Raw genomic sequence first — 24,918 nt, forward strand, 5'->3', positions numbered from 1 at the left:
ATCATTAGCTTTAAGGTGGAAGAAATCCAGACAATACTGCAGCATAAATGAAGGTTGAGAACATTATGCTAAGTGAAATAGTAGTCTTAAAAATTCAGATACTGTATGCATCTACTGTCTGATCTAAACTCACAGAGACAGACAGGTGGTTGTCAGGGTTAGGGAGGAAGATGATGGATTGATGGAGAGAGGTTTAATGGGTTTAGAGTTTCAGTCTTGCAAGATAAAATCTAGAGCTTGCTTGTACCAGAGTGTGGATGCGCTCCACATGGCTAAGCTTAAAAAGGGTTAAGATGATATATTTTATGTATAGTTTACCATAAAAGAAATTCAAAAAAATCAATGCAAAGACAAACAGATGCAACTGATTTCCCCCCAGGGGATTAGCCATGGAGGAATGGGGAAGGCTGGAAGTCTAAGTCTTTTCCTAGGGATGGATTATCTCATTTCTTAAATAATTAAATTTAAGAATATCCAGCTGTTTAGAGCTAAAGAGGAAGACAGTCATTTGGATAATTACTGTCTCCTTTTAAAATAGATGTAAAACTTTGTATTCTTGTATAAGATTTTTTAAATCCTGTTTTGTCATTTATTTATACTGACTGAAGTTTTTTTTTTTTTTTGTTAAATCATCTAATATAGAGAGTATAGGCAGACTGAACTAGCCAAGTTCAAAGGAAGTTATATGTGTGGTGGTGTGGAGGTGATGGTACCCACTCGGGTGTGTGGTGGTGTGGAGGTGATGGTACCCACTCGGGTGTGTGGTGGTGTGGAGGTGATGGTACCCACTCGGGTGTGTGGTGGTGTGGAGGTGATGGTACCCACTCGGGTGTGTGGTGGTGTGGCGGTGGTATCTACACAGTGGTAGTTTGAAGAGGTCTGAGCTGCTGTAGGTTTTCCTAAGAGGAAAGAGGCAAATTGTTGAAGAGGATGTCTGTGTTTTTCTTGGAGTGAAGAAGTTACTTGGTAAACAGAAGGCAGTATTAGTTGAAGTTTAGTAAACCAAAGGAAGTACTATTTGTGCTAGGTTATAATTTCCAACATTCATTAATTATGAACTGGACTTGGGACAAGATTGAAGGAAAATGTAATGATTAAAAACAGTATTGGATAGTGGCAGAGTTTTTGTATATATTTGTATTTTCCAAAAGGCATTCCATGGTAACATAGAATAACACATTTGCTTTAAAGGACTTTCAGTTGGTATCTAATAATAGCATGATAAACCTCATTGATTCTGACTAATAAATCTGTGTAAATCTAAGGTGTCAAAACAAAATGGTCATCTAAAGAAATACAGTTTTATTAGTGTACATGCTGTATCTGAAAATCAGACTAACATAACAGACCCACGTGGAAGAGTCTGGGGGAGATTCCATGAAGAGAGACAGCAGTGGCTTGTGATTAGTTCACTTTGCAAGTGCAGAGTAACTTTTGAAATGACAGAGACTACTTAAGCAGATCTCTAAAGTTTTAGTTTTCATTTTCTTTATAGCATAGTCGGTCTTCAGCCTCACCCCTCAACTGTGGCTTGAATTTAGAGCCGCCTGTGTGCTAGGCAGGCGCTCTACTCGACCCTAACCGAAGCCTTACCCCCTTTTCACCTTCACTCTTGAAACATTTGAGATTTGTTGCTCAGGTTAGGCTTGAGTTTGTTGTGTAGCTCACAAAGCCCTTAAACTCTGTCCTCCTGCCTCAGATTTCTATGTAGCTAGGGTTACATGCCTGTGTCCCCTGGCATGGCAATTGTAAATTTTTAATATGGCATATCTTGTAAATTCTTAGTTATCTGTGCCCTGAGACTAGAATGAAACATGGAAGTAAGGCCTGATGGGAGAGCCTCTATATGAAGAAGGGCAGAAATCAAACAAAAGCCAACCACCTTTTGAGCAGCAAAAGTGTTAGAGTAGCAAGCAAGAACTGAAGACTATCTCAACAAAAATAATTGATTAGTAATTGAAAAGCAAAATGAAAAACACCTACACTTTGGATTCTGGGCAAGTCCATATTGAAGGCCCCAAAGGGCAAAATCAAAATGGCCATCACAGGACAACAAAGAGAAAAATGAAAGATCAGAAGCAGAGAGATGGTGTTGACAATGATGGTTGCCCCACCCAGCATGGATGTGAGGGTGGCTGGGAGAGAAAGCTGCTACAGTTAACATGGAGAGGAAAAGCATAGCAAGATGAGACAGAGAGCTATCTATGGTCACCCCCATAGCTCTGCTCTACTACTTCCTGCCGAGATGTGGTATGGCACTGGGAAGGAGCCCGAACAGTCCCTAAAGTGCCACCTTCCTAGATGTCATGTGAACCTGTAGAGATGCCCTAAATAGCTTATTCTCCTTTGCAATTTTTTTGTTTCCTTTTTGGTTTGTTGAGACAGGGCTTCTCTGTGTAACAGTCCTGGCTGTCCTGGAACTTCCTCTGTAGTCCAGGCTGGCCTCAAACTCACAGAGATCCACCTGCCTCTGCCTGCTGAGAAATTTTAAAATAACTATTATTTTGTTTCCTAAAATCCCATCATAGTTCTTTTGGATTTTGAATAATCATAGTGAATTGGTATTCATTCTCCTACCCCTAATGGTACTTTCTGTTTCATTTTGGGATAAGAAGGAACACTTAGGGCTCATCTCACATCACCATTTTTATAGGGATTCTGAAATCAAGGTGATTTGTGCAAAGAATGAAAGAGGTGGCTTGGGAAGTGGGAGTTTGGATTCTTATAGGAGAAATGTAACTGGTTGAGCAGGCGTTTTGAATTAAACTTTCTTATGCTTGATTGCACACTGAAGTATTAAATCTTTCAAGTGTATCTGTATCAGGGCTGGTTAATCTGCCTTTAGGTATATAATGGACAGTTGATCTAGCTTTGCTTTTAAGAAAATCCTTGGTGCACTTGACCATTAAAACACATTCCAGCATTTGGTGTTCATTAGTGTTGTAACTGAAACAAAAACATTTTAATAGTTGATCCCAGAGTATTTTGAAGTTAGTATAACTTTACTGAGAAGGTATTTAAGCTTTAGTATCAGTTACAAATAGGCCATGAGCCAACTTTTCAAGCTGTTTCTAAGTAAGACATTGAATTTTTTGAATAAAAAAAAATACATTGTATGGCAGTGTGCCATGTGGAGGAAACAGAATGGAGCAAGTATTGCAGGATTTGTACCGATAATTGTCATTCCTGGTGAGGCCTTTAAGACACTGAAGTGGGTTTAGAGTGACTCCTCGTGTCAACAGTTTGCTAAAATTTGGTTTTCGATCACGAAGGACAGACTTTGCACATGAAAATAGGCCTGGATTTGGACAATAATTAAAGTTTCAACTCAGTTTAGGGGTTTGCTACTTGTCTAAAACTGAGCTGTTTCAGCTGAAATTTTAGGAAGATGACTCATTTATCTGTCAAGGTAGGTTAATTTCACAATCTAGTAAATTATAAGGTAAAATCCCCAGTTTAATCCTAGCATTTGCTAGGCAGAGTCAAACAGATCTCTGTGAGTTCAAGGCCAGCCTGGTCTACAAAGAGAGTTCCAAGTCAGACAGTGTATGTAATAAGACCCTGTAACAAACCAACCATTCAACCACCACACAACAACAAGAGAGAGACGACTGGCTTGGCAGAGAAGGGCTTAGAATAAGAGACTATTTTAGAGAACATTCAAAGACTTCCCTTTGCCATGAGAAGGCTCCAAAAAGTTCTGACATTCCTCCCACTGGAAGCTTAGAACCTGCTTTTAAAACAGTTATAGAATGCTGATAGTTCATGTTTTTATACATATATCAGTTACATTAGAAAATGCATTCAAGATTAGCTACTTGAGATTATAGGTATTCTGGGTTATAAACTCTCTGAAGGCAGAGTCCTTCATTTGTTTATTTTATATGTAGTGCACCAGCCACTGATCACGGGCTATAATACATCTGCTCTGGGCAGCTCACAGTCTGGTTGGGAAAACAGGCGTAGAAACAGATAAGCACAACTAAAACTCCCAGTGCACATATAGTTACTGCTTGTCTTCCACTACTGTGGAACAGTGAGGTCAGAAGGCACAGATTCATGTGCTCACTGAGCCTTGTTCCTAAACACAGGGATAAGGAATATATTTAAGTGGTATTTTTAAGTTCCCATGAATTATCTCAAAGTGTTTGTTTGTCCCCTCCATGCACCCCAATCCTCTATACCAACCACAGAGACAAAGTGTGTTTGTCTGTCCCCTCCATGCACCCCAATCCTCTATCTCAACTGCAGAGACAAAGTGTGTTTGTCTGTCCCCTCCATGCACCCCCAATCCTGTATACCAACCACAGAGACAAAACCTGTTGTACTTTTGGATTGTCCCCTCCCTCACCCCCTTATATCTTCTGTATTTAAAGATGTTGGATTCTGTAGAGCTCACATATAATCACAGATGGTTATGTGCATCCAGCATGGTGGCAGTGACGGCACTTGGTTCTAGCATTGTTTTCTCCAAGTGTGTCTTGTGTTCTGTCACTAAAGTTCTTTTAGATTTTATGACTAAATCAGAGTATTTGAGTTCATCTGTTTTGTGTTTGTTTAACACCTGTGACAAGATAATTTCAACCATTCACTCACAAAAGAGAAAAACAGTATCAGGGCATGTCTCAGCGTTGAAATACACCTTCTATGTTTTTGCCCATTAGCCATGTGGAAAATACCAATTACAGAACCTTTGAGAACAGTTACTTGTAAACCCAGTATTCATACAAAACAAAAAAGCCCTTTTAAAGGAAAACCATAATGAGACACACTTGACCAAATCTGTGTCATAAATCTTTCAAAATCAGTGCAGTTGAAGAATGTATCCATGACTTTGGAGCAGCTTGAACAAAACAGTATTGTTAAGATGACTAAAGCAAGGCAGCTGGCAGCCTGGTTGTGACAGAAAGGTGTGGCACTCCAAGTGGGAGTGGAGCGTTCCCCAACAGCGGGGACTGCTAGAGGCCATATATATTCCTGTGTGCAGCTCTTAACAGTCTAATACACTTGGGGTAGTTTGACAAGTGGAATTATAGAATTAAAAAATAACCTGTTGAAAGTACCATTTCATGTGGAAAGAGAATCATGACAGTTAGTTGTGAATGTAATTTAGAGTCTGGCAGTGTCTACCAAGAAGGGCTTGTAGTCTAGTGTCACCTTTGTTAGAAAATTGCCCTCGAAGGCATGCTTTCAGGGTGTCACAGGGGCAGATTGTGCAGCAAGCATTACTGACAAAGATCAAGAGACTGGCTTTGTTAACTCTGTCACAGGACTCTTACCACATCAGCCTTAGTCTCTTGAGCTGTGAAGCACAGAAAACAGGTCCCGAAAGGTTTCTTTGAGACAAGAGCTAATACAAGAGAAAGCCAACCATGTCACCAGCATGAGAAGCTTGCCTAACCCCTGCACAAGCAGACATTTTCTCCCATGCTTGCTCCCCATCTTGTTTCTCTTCCCCTTGAGATCTGTAGATTCCATTAGCTCTCATACTATTCTTCATTGACCTTACTTTAGCCTCTTCACCCTCTGGGTCTTTTGTTTGTTTTTATGCTTTTTTTTTTTTTGTAAGTCATGGGGGTGGGGGTTTATAGGTGTCTGTGAGCTTCCTGACCTGGGTGCTGGGAACTGAACTTGGGTCTTTTATAAGAGCAGCAGTGCTCTCTGAACTGCTAAGCCATCTCTCCAGCCACCCACGCTTTGTTCTACTTTACCTGACGTCTGTTATCTTCTTAAACACCCCATCTCCAATCCCTGTTCCTTTGTTGGATTCCCTTACTGAGAAAGCTCGGTGCCACTCTTTTTACACCATGGACTTGTAGCTCTCCATTGGAAACTCTTAACCCGAGATCTTTGAGTAGCCTTGGAGGACCTGCAGATCTCTGAAACTTCGTATGTGTTTTTACACAAGAGAGGATTCTGACCCCTAATGGTGCTCAGAGCATTTCATGAACTCTTTAAGGTCAGGAACTGTTGCTTCCTGGGATATAATTGCCCTTTGCTCCCCGATGATTTTAGCCTCCTTTCTACTTGCCTTGTTGGTGTGAGGGACCCTCTTTATCAGTGCTGTCACCTTCACTCAGAGTGTGTGTGTGTCACTTCACTGTATTATAAGGAGCTTTGCCCCCACAGCCTGATTGTTGTGCTTCTCTTTTCTGCAGCAGCCTTGCTGTCATTTTTCACACATTCAGAGCTATGGCAGTATGTATTCCTTAAAAGTTATTTTTCTTGGTTTCAAATTGTGATGCTTTTAATGAGAATGTCACCCATAGGCTCTGGCATTTGGAAATTTGGGTCCTAGTTGGTGGCAGTATTTGGAGACTTTAGGAAGTGTGGCCTTGTTGGGGGAAATATGTCCCTGGAGGTGAGCTTTGAGAGTTTAAGGACTTTGTTTCGAGTTCACTCTTTGCTTTGTGTTTGTGGTTCAAGATGTGAGCTCTGAGTTTCCTGCTCCTACCTCCATGCTTTCATTTCACTCTCCCAGACTCTCACCCTTGGGACGATAAACACATAAACACTTTTCTTAATAAGTTGCCTTGGTCATGGTGTTTTATCACAGTGATAGACAAGTTACAAATATACAAATATTCCTAGTAAATGGCCAGCTCAATATGAAACGTGGCAGGTTGTTTTTAGTTTGATTTTCCTTTTCTTATATGTGAAATGTTTGTGCCAGCTTGGAACCAAAGTATTCAGTATTTTAGAAGATAATCGTCTAGTGAAAAAGGAATGTTTTGAAGTTAGTTATAAATTCACCAGAAGAAAAATGCACATTGACAGCATTTTGGATTTCTTTAGCCTTTGAAGACAGATATGGCAGCTATAACAAAATAGTCATGTAGACTTATGGTATTATTTCTAGTTGGCCAGAGAACCACAGTTGTTTTCTGAAGCAGAATCGTCATGCACATGAATCATTGTGTCAGCTGGAAGACTTTAGAATTCCTCTAGGAAGATGAGATAATCAAGCGAGGCATTTTCATGCATCTTAGCGTCCGTGAAAGCCTGAGGAAAGAAGCCTTCCTCCAAAAGCCATGCTGCTTTCATCTCTGCACTGGTACCCTGACCTCAGAATGCACGTGTTTTCAGTGTCCTTCCCTGTGCTTGTAATAGTCAGATCAGATGGACAGACACAAATGCCATATTTCCTCCCTTTCCTGACCCTCAGTGATCAGCTCTGGGTTAGGGACCAAACAACATGCACTAAATTATTTAACAGAAATGAGTGGAGTGCCTGGCATGTATGTGTTAGGTGCTTGGTGCCCAACAGTGCACATAGCACACAGGGCCTTTGCCCTGCAGAAAAGATGGTGTATTTACATCTGTATACTGTTCATTCCTATGCAAGTAGTCTAAATTACATTGCAGGACTGAATAGAGTCTGAGGAGAGAGAAAATTACAGCCACTAAAATAGCTCAGTTGGGAGAGTATTAGATTGTAGAATGCCATATATAAGTAATGATTTGATAGGAAAAAAAAGATCTTCATTTTGTCACTGTTAATCTGTTTTCTGTATTTTAGTAGTGAAATAGGTGGCAGGCCATTATGTTTGGCTGCTCAGCAGTGATGACACAAAAGCTTTTGGACCTTGAAACAATTTTTGTTCTGGAAATGAAAATACATTGTGATCCATGCAGGAGATGTTGGCCACAGCCGAGGAAGGGAGTGAGACGAGGGAGTTCTGGCTTTTGTTTCCCCGGTGGCAGATCCCTTAGGAAGGCTGACATAAAGAACTCCACAGTCTGTTTTGGAGACCGCTGTGGGCGTAGGGCTCTATGAAAGAACAGTTTGGATGGTACTTATCTGGCCTCACCCCTCCGTGGAGACGATGAAATGGAGGCCTCTGTGTCCTCCTTTCCCTTGGTTAGAGGGTCATAAAGTTGAGCCTAAATGTTTTGCTTAAAAAACAACCAAACTGCTGGGTGTTGGTGGTGCACGTCTTTAGTCCCAGCACTTGGGAGGCAGAGACAGGTGGATCTCTGTGAGTTTGAGACCAGCCTGGTCTACAAAAGCTAGTTCCAGGACAGGCTCCAAAGCCACAGAGAAACCCTGTCTCGAAAAAAAACAAAAACAAACAAACAAACAAACTTTTATAAATAGCTGATATATATTGTGCCTACTTCTAATGCTGTGCTTTGGAGCCTGAGTGGTGAGGGGTCACAGAGTATACTTCAGTGCTTGGAAGGAACAAGACATTGGAAAACATGGGAGTGGCTCTTCTGGAACCCTAGTATGTGTCCATCCATGTGTCCGTGTATTCCCCATGTGTCTTGCCCCCCACATTCCCCCTGGTGTCCTAATTCTTGCTTCTTTGTAGTGAGTCATTCCTGAGTTTGCGTTCCTGAGGTCAGGGCTTGAGCTGGTCACCTACAGTAAGAAGCCACAGCAAGAGTTCTGTCTCACCTGACTGCCCTGCTCTCCCCCCCAACACTCTCTGCTGCCCCTAGGCAGATAGGAAAATGGAAAAAGATGTGTGCCACTTCAGCTATAGAAGCCATCTCAGACCTGTCAAAAATGATAGATTTAAGCAATTAATGTTTCAAGGACCTCAAAATTATGTTCTTAAACCTACCTAATTGGAGAAATATGCTGTCTTCATTAGGAAGACTGTGGAGGTAAGCAACAAGCCAAAACACTCAGAGAGCGGAGTATTTTAGCGGTAATGAGCGTGACCTCTGCAGGGCTGACATGTGGGAAGCATTGTGCCAGCAGATAGACCGTCACCATGCTTCTCAAGTTAGAAGCCAGGTCTTCATTAGAGCTGGCCATGCTCATTCTGACACTCATCTCGCTCGTCGGCCAAATGCTTGCCATACTTAATGAAACTGCATCTCAAGAAAAGTCTGCCTTAATTCTATAGTGTGAAATGCTTCCTTTTTATTTCTAAGGAGGTTCTCCCTACCTTAGATGATTTTTAATTTAAATGCCACATAATATAAAGGATAATTTGTAAGTTATGTAGGTATGAAATTTGCATGCTTTCTATCTAATGTGACTGGAATTTTTCTCCAGTTACAGCATAGGGCAAGCCCATCATTCTCAGGTTTCAAAAAAGATTCCAGCTGCTTGAAAGAGGAGAGCTAAACAGAACATTTAATATTTTGAAAAATCTGTCCCGGGGGAAAAGGCTTCCTGTTCAAAAATATATTAAATTATGTAGTTTGGCCACTCTAGGGTGTGGATATTTTGAGTACTGTAACTGTCATTTGTTTTTTTTATTAAGTTCAAATGGAAAAATTGAAAACTTAATTTTGACACGCAGTCCTTTGGCCGCTTAAATCCGTGTGCTGCTGAGATCTGCGTAGTCAAATTCCTCTTTAGAGGATATGTGTTAGTTCTCAAAATTCTCAGCAAATATAGCTGCAGCCAGACATTCCTCTGTTGAGATTCCTTCCGGCCCAGATGAAACTAATAGTTCCAGCCTGTGTTGCTGTCAGTCATTACTAACCCAGGTAGGGCTGCTCACTGTTTTAATTTTCTTTTTCTGAACTTCAAGGCAGGGTTCACCTATCCCCATGAGAAGTCAGTGTTAATGTGCCTGGGCTTCTAGCGACTGCAGATAGTTGGCCCTGTCCACATGGACACAATTAGGCTGTGTTTTTGGGCTGTTGTGGATGGGGGCTTGATGACAGACATAATACAGGGGAACAGGCGTGTTGGGGCGTTAGGAAAAATAAGAACTTTGGAAGTGGATGCCATAGAAAGCAGCTATTTCCCACCTAAAATACTTTTTGGTTATGTTTGCCATTTGGGGGCAGAATGTGAAATTAATTAAATGAACATTATATTTTTGTTTATTATAATTCTTTTCACTAATCACAAGACTTTTAGAAACATACAAAGTTTCATCACCAGTTACCATTCTGTTCAGACCAGATCAAAATGGGTTTTTTCTCTCTCTCTCTCTCTTCTCCTCTCCCTCAATTTTTAAATAAAAATTGCAGTTATTCGTGTGTGTGTGTGTGTGTGTGTGTGTGTGTGTGTGTGTGTTTGTGTGTGAGATATGGCGGAGTGCAAATGTGGAGGTCAGAAAACAGCTTGCAGGATTTGGTTCTTTGCTTATGCCTGCCACAAGGTCCAAGGAATTGAACTCAGATCCTCAGGCTTTACCCATTCAGCCTCTCTCCATCCTTTTTGCTTTTCTTGATAGTACCCCAGGCTGGCTATGAACTTGTGATCTTGCTGTCTCTGCCATCTAAGTACTGGGATTTCAGGCACGTACATCATATCCCACATGTTTCATATTTTAGATTATCTTTGTTAATACTTTAAAAAACGTCATGATGGACAGTTCTGGTTTTATATCTCAGTTGGCTCTGTGATCTTAGACCAGTGATGGGTGATCTCTTAGTCTAGGCTTTTAGTGTATGAACCAGGGCAGTAAATTATAGAGCTGGTAGGAGGACTAATAACATGGCAGATAAGAAGTGTCTGAGGTATGCCCGGTATTCAGAACATGGTGGTTATAGTGCTTCATAAATTGCCTCCCTGCCTGCTCGTTTATCTTATGTTCCTTTCTTAGTTCTCCCTAGTTTTGCTAATTTAGTTCTCTTCCATTGGAACTTAGAAGTGTAAAAATACTCAATTTACGGATAAATTTGTCAAAAAATAAAAGCTTTGCTGGTCATCTCCCAAGAGGCTTTGCAGACATAGGACTTTCAGCTTGACAGTGTTTCACTGTCCTCAGGGCACCATCTTTCTGGGGAGATGGGACTTACCAAAGTAGACACCGTGTGCTCAGATACAGCCTGAGAAGGAAGCTAACAAAGGCCGAGTTTTCACTACCACTGGGGCATAGCTGTGTGTAGCACTGATTCACTAGACTTTTGTGGGAGCACAAAGGAGAGGTAAGAAAGGGAGATAGTTCCGGGGCGCAGACATTTAGTGATGGAGGTAAATGTGGCACTGATTGCACACTTGCTTTTTTGCTTCTCTTTGAAATTCTACAGAAAAGGACCATACCAAACGGAGAGGTGACAACAATGGTAGAGGCTTGGACAACATTTTGGAAATCAGTGAAAAGCTAAGAATTAGGTGTTGGCAGGGTGGAAACAGACTGTAATTCTAGGAGAAGCTCTGGAAAGTCACAGATCCACATGCACTGGGGTGTGCATTAGTCATTGAAGTATGGACATTCTTTATTCTCAGGGGAGGAGATAAAACCCTGGTATAACAAAGGGATTTAAATAGTGTTAGAAGGTGACAGATCGTGAAGAAGACAGTGGGGTAAGGAAGGTTAGGCTTGCTGAGGGGAGAGGAGAGAAGGGCCTGGTTATGTTTTACAATGAGGTGGGTGAGTAGATTAACTTGAGCAGTGGCTTGGAAGATAGCAGTTGAGCTAAGCCCATTGGAAGGTCATTTGTTGTAGGCATCAAGATGACTAGTGAAGATTTGGAGAATATGGAGACAAACTTGAGAACCAAGATTGTGCACATGGTTGGAAAGGAGTAAGAGATAAGTCATGGCTGGAGAGAGAGCTCTTTTAGAGGACCCAAGTTCGGTTCTCAACACTCATGTCAGGTGGTTTCCAACTACTTGTAATTCCAGCTTCAAGGTGGGGGAGGGGACAGGAGGGAATGTGACGTCTCTGGCTTCTGTGAGCACTAGCACACATGTTCACATCACCCCCCCCCAGATACACATAATTAAAAATATATAAAATGGAGAGATCAAAGCAATGGAGGGGTGTGAGTAATTATGGAAATTTTTGGCCATTATAAGGTTGTTCTGAGAGTAAGTTTGTTATGGAATATTATTTTAACTAGGCAAAGGTGTATTACATTTGTTTATGCTGAAGAATATTACTTTAACTGTGTAAAGATGTGTTACATTGTGTTGCATTTAACAATGTAAGAATGTGTGTTTAATTATATAAAGTTGTGTTTCACCCTGCCTGCCTACCTAAGGCACCTGAGTGATCCAATAAAAAGCTGAATGGCCCATAAGTAGGCAAGAGAGGGCTAGGCGGGGCTGTGAGGTGGAGAGAAAGAGAAGAGTGAGAAAAGGAGGAGAGAATGCCTGGGTCAGGAAGCCAGGCAGCCGCCTGTCAGATGTAGAGACAGCAAGCAAGGCAGAAAAAGTAAAAAACCCTGAGGCAGAAGGTAGATAAAGAGAGACAGGTTAACTCAAGTTAAGAGAGCTACCCAGCAATGTGTCTACACAAGGCTGAGCATTCAAAACTACTAAGAAGTCGCTGTGTCATGATCAGGGAGCTGGTTGGTGGCCCAGAAGAAAGCCTGGTTCGTAAGCTGGACTAACAAGGTTTTGTCAGGGTCAAATGTGGATGTGCATGCCGACCCGACAGTCCAGCCTCCTGCTGGAATGGCCTGCACTCAGAAGGTGACTGGGCTGGGTACTGCTCCTCACTCGCTTGCCTCACCCCACCCCATCCCACAGAAGCACACAGCAGAGAAAGGGAAGTGATCCTTAGACAGACGAGTTGGAAGGTCTATAGGCAGTGGTTTGGGGGTCCCCATTGGAATGACTCCTCTGCATTTTAGCCCGTGATGATGTCACAAGGATGGTGCATTGCACAGGTTTGAGCATAGCTATTGTTCACTTGGATTATTGCTCTCTGGACTTGAGCAGACATGTTTGAACAAAGTCTTTTGTATTAATGAAACCAAAATAGGTGAAAAAGAATGTGAAAGGAACAGAATTAGGGTCAGAACAAAATACTTTTCAAAACTTGTAAACTCCTCAGGCAGTGTCTATAAATGAGCAACAGGGCACTTGCCCAGCATCCATAGATAAATAAAGGCTCTTGGTCATTTAAAATGTCACTTGTTCAGCAGGAGAGTTAGGAGGTGAAATAGGACAGTCTTGTTTTAAAGGTACAGTTGAAAGAGTGAGGAGATGTAGTACAGAGTGGAGGGAGGAGGCTCAGGACAATACTCGGGAGGCTGCATAACACTTGACTGATAAAGTTCAGGAGGTTTGACATGAGTTCTGTGGTCTGGACTCCAGCACTTGGATTGGTGAATGTTTTTCTGCTCTGTTTTTCTGCTTTCACTATTCCGTGTGAATACAACATAGCATGTGTACATAGTAGAGTCTCAGACATTTTGACTAAAATTAGCCTCGTCTTTTGTAGAAAAGAAACACAATAAACTAAGCAGGAGCTAATGAATAGGAAACATTGAGTTTTTTTTTTTTTTTTAGTCAGTTGGGAATGGTGTGTGTGTGTGTGTGTGTGTGTGTGTGTGTGTGTGTGTATGTGTGTGTGTTTTGTTTTGAGACAGGGTATCATTGTGTATCTCTAGCTGTCCTGGAACTTGCTCTGTAGACCAGGCTGGCCTTATTTCCTTATTTCTTAATGCTGTTTACTTACACTGATGTACATAACAGTGGTGGTGTGATTGCATTCAGAGGAGAGGAGAATGCTGTGGGAGAGCTAGGATGGCAGTGTGGAAGCCGTGGCTGCTCATGTTTAGTCGTAGGCATGACATCTAGACGTAACTGAAGTGATGGCTGGAGAAGGGCGTGCTAGGAGCCCTCACCTCCATTATCGCTTGTCTGTGAAATTAGTTATAGATAGTGGACATTTATTTAGGTAAAACAAAAATTGAAGTCATTTGATGCCACCAAGTTGCATCCTTCTGTGTACTGAGGCCATGTCTGTCTCCTGAATGTCTCCAGGGAGCTCTTTATGCGTGATCCTTGTCTTTTTCTTCCTGCTTCCATACTGGACTCATCTTTTGTTATTGTTGATCATGTTCTGTTCCAGACAGGTTCTTTTGTTGACTTGCTGGTGGTAGAGTTTTGAGAGGTTCTAGAAACTTTAGGCCTGGAGGGCTGGAGCAGGTCATTGCCAGTGTGCCTTTGACAGTGATACCAGTCCTTTCACTCGGTGCTTTCTGCCCACCTCCTTCATCCCCTCCCACCTCTGTGATGTTCTGCCTCAGCACATGGGCCCAAGCAACCATATGACCCAGGAACCAGAATAAATCTTCCCTCTTTTCACTTACTCTGGCAGGTATATAGGATACACAAGAAACCAGCACCTCCCAGAATTGATGAGGTCTTTTGACTTAAGAGTACAGTGAGTGTAATTGTAGCCACATGGCCTGGGGGACCTTTTGCTGTGAGTTGTTTTCTCTGCTAAAGTCGTTTGTGATTCTCTTGTAGCTTCCAATTGATGATAACACATTTCACTATAATGAAGGCCTCTAATATGCCAGTGTTGTTCCTTTGAGTTACTTAGTGTTTATTGTACGTTCTGCAAGGTCAAGGACTGTTGGCTCTGTTTACTGTTTAGTGGCAGTTAAAGTACATGTGCATAGTAGATTCCCAGATATCTAACTGACATTGTCCTGTGTCATTGAGAAGGAGATTGTTAGTGTTTAAACGAACATGGCTTTTGAGTGAGACAAGCCTGGATTTCAAACCCATCTTTACTATTTACTAGCCATTTTTCTTATCTTCCCTTGTGAATCCCAGTTTCCTTGTCTATATAATAGAAATGGTCATTGTCCCTCTCTGATGGAGGTTGTTGTATGGATTAAATGAAATAAAGCAGATGAACTACTTAGCACACAGCAATGGCTAGTGTGTGCTCACCCTGGCTATTCTTGCCTTGTTTCTGAATGATGCTGTCACTGTTTGCTCAGACTTTCAGAGCTTCCATCTGCTTGGCAAAAGGGATTTTTCTGCTTGTAAGGATTCAGCAAGTGTTGATAGCTGCTTTTAGTCTGTCTGCACCTCTTTCCCTCTCTCTCAAATATTACCACTCCCTGCACTTAACACCTAAATCCCTCTAACTTCAGTTTTTGTCATCTTCTGTTTCTTATAATTTTCTTTCTGCTCTTTGAAAACATCACAGTAAATTATTCATTTTTTTTTCATTAAAGTGATGCTTGGCATTAACAAAGCAAAAGGAAAAGTTATGCCCTTTCTCTCAATTCTCTACGGATACTAAGAGAGGTCCCACAGTGATACACACAAGTCTTAGAGAAAACATTCCCTCAGGAGGTAGGTTTGTTTTAACTAATACCTATTGTGTAACTTCTAGTACATTGAGAAAATGTCTTTCACAGAGTATTCTCCACCCCATGGACTGTGGATTGCATTCAGAGAAAGTAATGAGAAAATTTGTAGTACTTTGGAGCTGGGGTGTCCTCCAAGGTGGGAGTGTGTTCTGCTCTCTGTCCACTGGAGGCGGAGGACTGTGTACACAGTGAGTGAGTGTGTGTAAGAACCAACCAGCCGTGCAGCCATCGTGCTTATCCCTGTGTTTCTTTTTGCTACACTGTGAGACTGGTGAGGGCAGTGGTACTTTACGTCTCCATCCTGCTCTCCCTGATCCCTTCTGCTTTTACATGGGTAAACCTCTCCTGCCCTTGACCTGGTTGCTGAAGCACTTGTCGCTTTTGTAGTTTTTGAAGAATTTGGGCCAGTTGTTTTGAAGACCATCCCACAGTTTGGGTTTGTGTAATGAACACTCTTAATGAGAGCAAGGCTTTGCAGTTCTGTGGAGACTGTGGAAGGGCCATGTGCTCCCAGGTGTGTCAGTGGGCACATGATACCAGTTTGTACCAGTACTATTGATCATTTGGTTAAGATGCGCAGGACGTTTCCCCAGTGTCAAGTTACAGTCTGTCCCTCTGCAACCCTGTGTGGTTTAGAGTAGTTGCTCCTCACTAGATGCCCACTGTTGGACCCTGTCAGTCATTGGTGCTGTCCTACTAAGGAGGGCTTCCCCTTTATACTAGTTTGGACTCACAGATTCTTATTTTATTCAATAGGTTGTATTTTATTACTGACATTAATTAATTTATTACTGGCATTAAACATTTTGATGCTTAAATTAGTTCAGGTCTAGCTAATGAGCCCTTGCAAATAGCCTTGCCCTTTTGATGGATCTTCATCACTTACTCAGTCTGTTATATTTCAGTTATATTAAGGTATTCAAAGTTCTTGTACTTTCTAGCTTAGCCCTATGCTCAGCCATTTCTCTATGGTGCCCTGAGTCCTTTTCATGGAAAGTGGTATTTTAAAACCAAGATCTGAGTGTCTGCTGTAGTCATTGCTGCTAACATATCATTGGTCAGAGACACCACCAGGGTTCATGCTTTTCAGGAACCAAGCTAAGAAATATATGTGTATGTCTGCATTCTGTCTAAATTAAAGTTCATATTGATTGTTACAACTCTAATATGACACTTCAGTATTCATTCTAGATTCTGTTCATAACTTTCTAACAGTGAAAAACTCTACATAGTATTGTTTTCTGTCCCTGTTAGAACACCTGCTTTGTCATTAAGTGATATGTTTGAATGAAGGAGTTAATAAACAGTTACAGTGTTAGGTATCCTCATTATATTGTCAGTTTTTGGCATTAAGAAGCAATATCTTCATTTTTTAAAAATTTTTGACCAGTGGTTCTCAACCTGTGGGTCTCGACCCCTTTGACAAGCCTCTGTCTCCAAAAATATTTATATTATGATTCGTAACAGTAACAAAACTACAGTTATGAAGTAGCAACAAAATAATTTTATGGTTGGGTCACCACAATATGAGGAACCATATTAAAGGGTCACAGCATTAGGAAGGTTGAGAACCACTGCTTTTTGATTATATGATATACAACTATATAAATATCCTTGCTTTTTACTGTTTAAAGTATGAATATGATAAATTATTCAATTATTGTGAACTATTAGTATCTAGCTTTTTTCCAATAAGAAAAAGTTATAACTTAAAATAAAATTGCTCAGTAAGAAAAATAGCTCCTTTGTCTGCTTTCAAACGCCTCAGCTGTAGGCAGCAGTATTGAACAGATTTCAGCATTTCTAATTACAGAATTCGCTTACAGACTTTGTCTGGCTCGTTTTTCACACCTGTCAGCTGTAGCGATGTGAAATATGTTCTTCATCTGAATCCCTTCCTGTGCCTCCTGCTACCAGACAGAGAGGGTCCCAAGAGGGTCCCATCACTGCTGCTTGTTACTAGGCTGCTAAAACAAGAATGCTTGGAACTAACTTAGGAGCCGGTGACCAGAAAGTGCTGATAACCTGAGGACTCATTCCCAATTTACATGATCAACTCTGTGTGTAGTTCTGAGGAAAACAGTAGGGTTTCCTTCCCCGGTGCCCTCCATGGTCATACAGTGACACTTTAGGACCCAGGCCATTGTTGGTTTTTCCCAGTGATGTAATTAAGGACACACCCTTTTCTCACAAACTTGTATTTTATTCTTAGGAACATGCTGTAGGAGAGATCTTTCTAGTTTCAGTCTTTTGTTGATTTACCTCAGGTGTGTTAGTTGTAGCTGTGGCATCTCGTGCCAGCCTCTAATGTGAGTCTTGCTCTACCAGGCAAGTAGGGAAGACAGCTCCGTGCTCAGCATGGCTTCTCCACGGAACAGCTGGGAAGAGCTTTTGTTAAAGACACTTTTCTTCACCGTGGCAGCTTTTCTGACCTAGATTCACATATTAGTTTTAGGTTCTTCTCCTCGTCTGTATGAGGGAGTGGGTCTTTTCAAGCTGAGCAGAAAGATTAACCCTGGGCCTTTCAAAGCTGAGCAGAAAGATGAAGCCTTAAAAGCACTCTGATCAGAGAGACATTTTCTTGTTTAAAGAAACACGGAAATGGTAACATAAATGAATAGCCTTTTGTTCTAGAGTAAACTTGAGAGCCACGTTCCGATTATTCAAGCCTTTCAAGTGCAGACATTGGGAGATAATTATGTTCTGTGAGACAAGGTGTATTGTCACATTGTGCATCCCTGCTCCCTATTTTGGTTTGTTTCTATAAACATAAGTTGTCTAAACATTGGCCCCATATTGCTGACACACACACACACACACACAGCTGTTAAAGCATGACCTACTGGCTGTAGTTCCAAATATATCTTTGTACTTTTAGCCAGTTATGATGTTGTTTTCATTTTCAATTTTCAGTCATTGTCCCCGTTGGCTTTTATGACAGTGCAGTATCTTTTTAGGATTACACAGGAACCCCCAGGGATACAACCCAGAAGAGGAATGGGAAAGGAAACTCCATCCTGCTACAGGTCACAGAGGTTCAGTGTTGACAATGGGAGATGTCGTTGTCAGTTAAAGTGCTTTTCCCTATTTCCCTATTTCCAATCACAAATGTGGAAGAATATTTATTTATAAAGCATCTTTAAAAGATACACAATAAACTCTAAATTTAATCAAATCATGGAAGGTCAGTTTGAGTTAGGAAGCATCATGAATGTAGAGCCATAGGTGTCACCTAGCAACAGAAGAGGCCATGTTCCTTTTTCCCAGGGCATCTCTGGCAGAGCAGTGTTCGTTCGGTACACGGTGGACACTCAGCAAAGATGTTTTGGAAGGATGAATGAATCTCAGCAGCTTCTGTCTGACTTTTCACTTATTATTGTTTTTAATTGAAAATAGTCTTCTTTCATATAGTTGACTTTTCATTTTTCAGATAAAGAACCTTTATCTGGAGATGGAATGGCTAAGGCAGAAGCAGAGCCCCAAAGTACTTTATTCTCATTTATCACTTGCTCTGTCTTTAAAAGGGGTTTTATTTTCAAGCTGTGTAATAGTTGGCACTAAGCCAAGCATCATATGTGAAATGTTTACGAGCAGTGCTACAGTGCCCTGACTGATTATAGCTGGGATTTGCATATTTGTTGTCTGTAAACGGGCAGCTATAATGTTCTCATGGAGAGGTACTTACACAGTTGCATTCTTGAGCTAATTTTTTTTCCTTTTATGTTGTTATCACTATTTTTGTTTACCTTATTGGTAACTTCCCTATTGAGGGCTGTCATCACTGCATTTATTGACAGAGTGTAGTGTTACTGACTTGAGTATGAAGAGACTTCAGAAACTGTCTTGCTGAAGCAATTCATTATTTACAAGAAGAAATAGACCTCCAGGCAGTTAAGTAACTTCTCAGTGCCATGTCACTAGATGGTGACAGAGCTGGAAGTAGAGCCTGGGTTTTATGCTCTCTTGTCCAGTATATTTTTGTTGTGAATAATTTACCTCTGATTGGCTGTTAATATACGAAATCAGAGTTTTGGTGCAGATTTATCAAGGCAGTGATATGTGATAAAATATCAGGCAATGGGGGGCAGGGTTACAGATTAGTTTCACTATGGTTTTCTTTTCCTCTCAAGTGCTAGGGGCCCTATGCCTGTTGAAGAGGGAGTTAGTGAGGAGATGACCTAAAGAGAGAGGATTCCTAGGCAGTCAGGGTTGGAACACACTTGCGGGATCTGAACTGCTATCAGGGCAGGGAGAATGATTGTGGGGAGAATAATGCTGTTGTGTCTGTACCATGTGATGATTTACAGGGCCTGCAGACACTGGGTTAGCGCTGCCGGGGCTGATCAAAGGCTTAGCCAGGAGAGAAATAAAAAAGCTTAAACCAGCAGTGGCAGATACTAGACTTTCCTGTAGAGAAATGACTTGTCTAATGACTGGTCCTGAGTCTCTATGTGCTGCGTATTTGCAGCACACTGGCATTCTGGAAGCTGATTTTTAGATGTGCTCTGTGGTGGTTTGAAAGAAAATGGCCCCCAAAGGGAGTGGCACTAAGGAGGTGTGGCCTTATTGGAGGAAGTGTATCACCATGGGGGTGGGCTTTGAGGTCTCTTTTGCCCAAGCTTTCCTCATTGTGACTGTTAGTCAACTTCCTATTGCCTGCAAGATGTAGGCCTCTCAGATACTACAGTACCATGTGTGTCTGGACATTGTCATGCTTCCTGTCATGGTGATAATGGACTAAACCTCTGAAACTGTAAGAGAGCCCCTCAAATTAAATATTTTCTTCATAAGAGTTGCCATGGTCTGGCTGGGCGTTGGTGGCGCACGCCTTTAATCCCGGCACTCCAGAGGCAGAGGCAGGCGGATCTCTGAGTTTGAGGCCAGCCTGGTTACAGAGGGAGTTCCAGGACAGGCTCCAAAGCTACAGAGAAACCCTGTCTCAAAAAACAAAACAAACAAAAAGAGTTGCCATGGTCATGGTGTCTCTTCACAGCAATGGAAACCCTAACTAAAACAGGCTCTCCTAAGTTGAGAGTTTTCAAATGTTTATAGTTTTGATTCACTTACTTTTAAAATGTATTTCATATTATTTCAGAAATTTCTTCTATTTAGTGCTAAATGTATTAAAGTTAGTATATATGATGGAATATTGTATGGGACATTGTTTCCATATAAAATCCAGGCTAATATTTTTTCATAATCTCTTTGAGTAACTTAAGACTGGAGCCATCCTTCTGCTAGAAATGGATTGCTATTGTATGTTGTGGATTTTCTAAGTCCTGAGTCTCTTTGAGCCTTTAATATCATAATAAATACTCTTGTAATTTTCCAGGACTGGGGATTCTTGGCCCTAAGAAGTTGCTTGGTTAATTTAAATCATAGATACTAATAAAAGAAAAAAATATTTGGGGTGTAAATATTTACTGAGAGCATGTTAGTCACAGGTTTCACATAGCACCAACAAAGCTGTTCTTCATAGAAAAACTAAAGACTAGGCAATTTAAAAACTGAGGAAAACACAAGTGATAATTTGTGTTTGAGGTGAGAAAACAGAACACTATTTCTTTTCCTAGTTAAAGGCATGCATTTTATAATTAACTCCTTCATTGTAGTGACATCAAGTTAATATTTATAGTTTGTAACCAGGTCCTACAATTAAATACTGCATTAAAACTTTATTTGTGATTATTATTGTGTGTGTACATGATGTGTATGTGGAAGGGACACATATGCCATGTTGTGTGTGTGGAGGTCAGAGGATAACTCTGATGGAGCCAGTTCTCTTTTTCTTCCTCTACGGGCTCCACCGCTCAGCGTGAGTCATTAGACTTATTCACCAGGCACCTTTGCCTGCTCAGCCATCTCAACAGCCTAACATCTTTTTTTTCTTTTCTTTTCTTTGTTTTTTTTTTTTTTTTGGTTTGTTTGTTTGTTTTGAGAAAAAGTTTCTGTTTGTAACAGTCCTGAATGTCCTGGAACTAACTCTGTAGACCAGGTTGGCCTGGAATTCACAGAAACCCGCCTGTCTCTGCCTCCCGAGTGCCAGGATTAAAGGCGAGCGCCACCACTGCTTGGCCTAACATACATTTTAACAAGGAAGCCTTCCACTGTATAAAGAGCTAGTAAAGCTTGAGAAACCCACAGGAAGTGTCTGACCTGCAAGTTCCGAATGGGATAATTAGTGGGTTCAGGCTACGAAAGGACAAAGTAAATTGCTCATGAGGGAGTAGTTATGAAGACGGTGAGAGGGCCTAGGTGGTGGTGGCGGCGGCAGCGGCGGCACACGCCTTTAATCCCAGCACTCAGGAAGCAGAGGCAGGTGGATCTCTGGAAGTTCGAGGCCAGCCTGGTCTCCAGAGCCAGTGCCAGGACAGTCAGGGCCACACAGAGAAACCCTGTCTCAGGGGAAAGAAAAAAACCAGACAAAAGATACAAAGAAGTTAGGAGGTCTGTGCTGTTTAGTCCCTGGCAGCTTTTAATGAGTTTGCTGAAGTTAACCTGCGTGAAGACCTCTGCCGTCTCTCCCTATGGCTGCGACTGATTGCTTTATTGAGAGACGTTATTCTGGTTGACTCCTGCTGTGAGATGGGGGAGAAGCGCACGCACGGAGGATGGAAACACCTGGCTCGTATTGCTGTGAGGCTGCTGGATAACTGAGCTTGTTGGGCCTTAAGTCCTTTAATTTCTGCTTTAAAATAGTATTCTCATCTCAGGCTGCATATGCAATTGCTCCTTTTCTGCATATACTTTAAGGGTATTAAAATGTGCTGAATTATTTTGACTTTTTTTTCTTTTGTGGTGGAAGCTTAAGGAGCACATGAAAGTGGTTGGTGCCTTTCTGGGCACCTGAGGGGCAAGTGTTAATTTAATTATAAATAGTACCAACAAACACTTGTTAAGGTCTGTTAAAAGCATGCATGACTCTTGCTTTTGACCTGCTTTTGTTGTTTTGCTTTGCTGAGATGAGGTCTTGTCATATACTCTAGATTGGCTTTGAGCAGGGAGTCCTCTGCTGAGAAACAGGTATGTGCCACCATGCTTGGCAGATCCTTACTGCTGTAAAATTTATTTTTGCTATTAAACTTTAGAATTTGTCCATGATTTAAATGATTTTCTAGGAGAAAAATATGTGGAAACAGCCAAGAAAATTCCAGAAAAGGCAAGTGAAATACATCCTCAGGTGGCAAAATGAATTATTGATAATACCTGCTTCTTCAGAATGTCATCAGGGTTAAGGGTATGATACCTGCTTCTTCACATTGTCATGAGTTCTTGGTAATACTTGCTTCTTCAGATTGTCATGAGTTATCGGTAATACCTGCTTCTTCAGATTGTCATCAGGGTTAAGGGTATATTACCTGCTTCTTCAGATTGTCATGAGTTATTGATAATACCTGTTTCTTCAGATTGTCATGAGGGTACCTGCTTCTTCAGATAGTCATCAGGGTTAAGGGTATAATTTATTTAAAATTCTTAGTATGGTATGTCACACAGAGCAAGTATTTAATGTTTTTGTGTAAGGTGTGTGTGTGTCTACTTTTACATATGTGCACACATGCTTTGGCACATGTGGTGGGCAGAGAACAACCTTGACATTGGTCCTGATTTCACCTTGTTTGAGCTGGGGTATCTCTCCTAGTTGTTTTCCCTTCTTTGCTCCATTTTGCCTGTTAAGCACCATGTATGTTTTTCTTTTGTGAACATTAGATCATTTTGTAATACAGATATTTTTACCAACACAGCCAATACCTACAATAGTGAGCCAATAACAAGTTTAACAATGCTCTCAGTGGATGCCATTGTCTCTAACCATTACTCATCACTGAGCTGATCAGTGACACTCCTACCCTGCTGCTAGAGAAGTACATACTAAATAGCCTAGCTCTTTTGTTTTCTGTATTTTAATGGGTTCAGACAGTACTTGCACAGGGTGTGCCATACCCATGGCCCTGGACTGTGATTTGGTTGGTGATCTCTTGGCACTCGGGAGTGTGTTGTGTGGACGACCCTCTTAGAAGACCCTTTCTTCCTCTCCCTTGCCACTGTGTCCCTGTATTTTGAGAAAAGGAGAGAGTCGGTTAGGCTGGGCTTTAAGAGTAGTTTTACAAAAAGATCAAATGCCAAGTTCATTGGTTGTATTTAGAGAATGGTAAGGACACAGTGGCTGTTATGAAAGATAAGAATGGGCAGGAGGGTGGGTCACTCACTGTCTTAAACGATAGGTTTAAAAATGGAAGCCAGAAAGCCTATCGCCTTGCACAAAACTTAAGTCAAAATGGATCAAAGATCTCAACATAAATCCAGCTACACTGAACCTATTAGAAGACAAAGTGGGAAATACCCTTGAATCAATCGGTACAGGAGACCGCTTCCTGAACATTACACCAGGAGCACAGACACTGAGGTCAATAATTGATAAATGGGACCTCCTGAAACTGAGAAGCTTCTGAAAGGCAAAGGACACAGTCAGCAAGACAAAACAGCAGCCCACAGACTGGGAAAAGATATTCACCAACCCCACATCTGACAGAGGGCTGATCTCCAAAATATAGAAAGAAGTCAAGAAGCTAGTCCCCCAAACACCAAATAATCCAATTAAAAAGTGGGGTACAGAACTAAATAGACAATTCTCAATAGAGGAATCTAAAATGGCTGAAAGACACATGAGAAAGTGTTCAACATCCTTAGTCATCAGGGAAATGCAAATCAAAGCAACTTTGAGATACCATTTTATTCCTGTCAGAATGGCTAAAATCGAAAATACCAATGACAGTTTATGCTGGAGAGGATGCGGAGAAAGGGGAACACTTCTCCACTGCTGGTGGGAGTGCAACTTGTACAGCCACTGTGGAAATCAGTATGGCGACTCCTCAAGAAAATGGGAATGAGTCTACCACAAGATCCAGCAACTCCACTCCTAGGCATATACCCAAAAGAAGCACATTCATATAACAAGGACATATGTTCAACCATGTTCATAGCAGCATTATTTGTAATAGCCAGAAACTGGAAGCAGCCTAGCTGCCCCTTAACCGAAGAATAGATAGAGAAATTGTGGTACATTTACACAATGGAGTACTACTCAGCAGAAAAAAAACAATGGAATTTTGAAATTTGCAGGAAAATGGATGGAACTCGAAGAAACCATTCTGAGCGAGGTAACCCAATCACAAAACAAACATGATATGTACTCACTTCTATGTGGACCTGCTTTATGATACACAGTAGTGACCATGCTTTATCAGAGCTGTTTTTAATGATGTGGCTCAGAATGGTTTCCTCCCAGATGATGATTGAGAAGCTAATTAAAAAAAAAAATGGTGCCAAGTACCACAAGAATAACAACAACAACAAAAAAATGGAAGCCAGAGATCCACCTCATTGATCTGAGCTAAGAAGAGTTCCAGGGCAGCCTGAGCTACATATTAAGAACCCATTTCAAATAAAAAGGACAACAGCAACGGCTTCCCCACCCCGCCTTACTTCCCCAACCAAAACCAAGTATGAAGAAATACCCCATGCTGTGGCTGAAGCAGAAATATGGCAGGTTAGAGGGCATCTGAAGCTACATAACAACCATGTCGGAGTCAGGTGGAGACACACATAGGTGCTTCCGTGGCCCCTGCTTTTATAACTAGTGCCCTAGTTATATGTTGATGGAGACTCTATGTGTTTTATAACTAGTGCCCTAGTCATATGTTGATGGAGACTCTATGTGTTTTATAACTAGTGCCCTAGTCATATGTTGATGGAGACTCTATGTGTTTTATAACTAGTGCCCTAGTCATATGTTGATGGAGACTCTATATGTTTTATAACTAGTGCCCTAATCATATGTTGATGGAGACTCTATATGTTTCTTATAACTAGTGCCCTAGTCATATGTTGATGGAGACTCTATATGTTTTATAACTAGTGCCCTAGTTTTATGTT

General features: G+C 41.3%; 1 protein-coding gene across 6 annotated transcripts in view; it reads left to right on the forward strand.

Annotated features, from left to right (window-relative positions):
* Nucleotides 1-24,918, forward strand: part of Disp1 (dispatched RND transporter family member 1) — a 137,838-nt gene that overhangs the window by 26,189 nt on the left and 86,731 nt on the right. The window lies entirely within an intron of this gene.

The sequence above is a fragment of the Cricetulus griseus genome, chromosome 5, assembly GCF_003668045.3.
Source record: "Cricetulus griseus strain 17A/GY chromosome 5, alternate assembly CriGri-PICRH-1.0, whole genome shotgun sequence".
Lineage (NCBI taxonomy): Eukaryota > Metazoa > Chordata > Mammalia > Rodentia > Cricetidae > Cricetulus > Cricetulus griseus.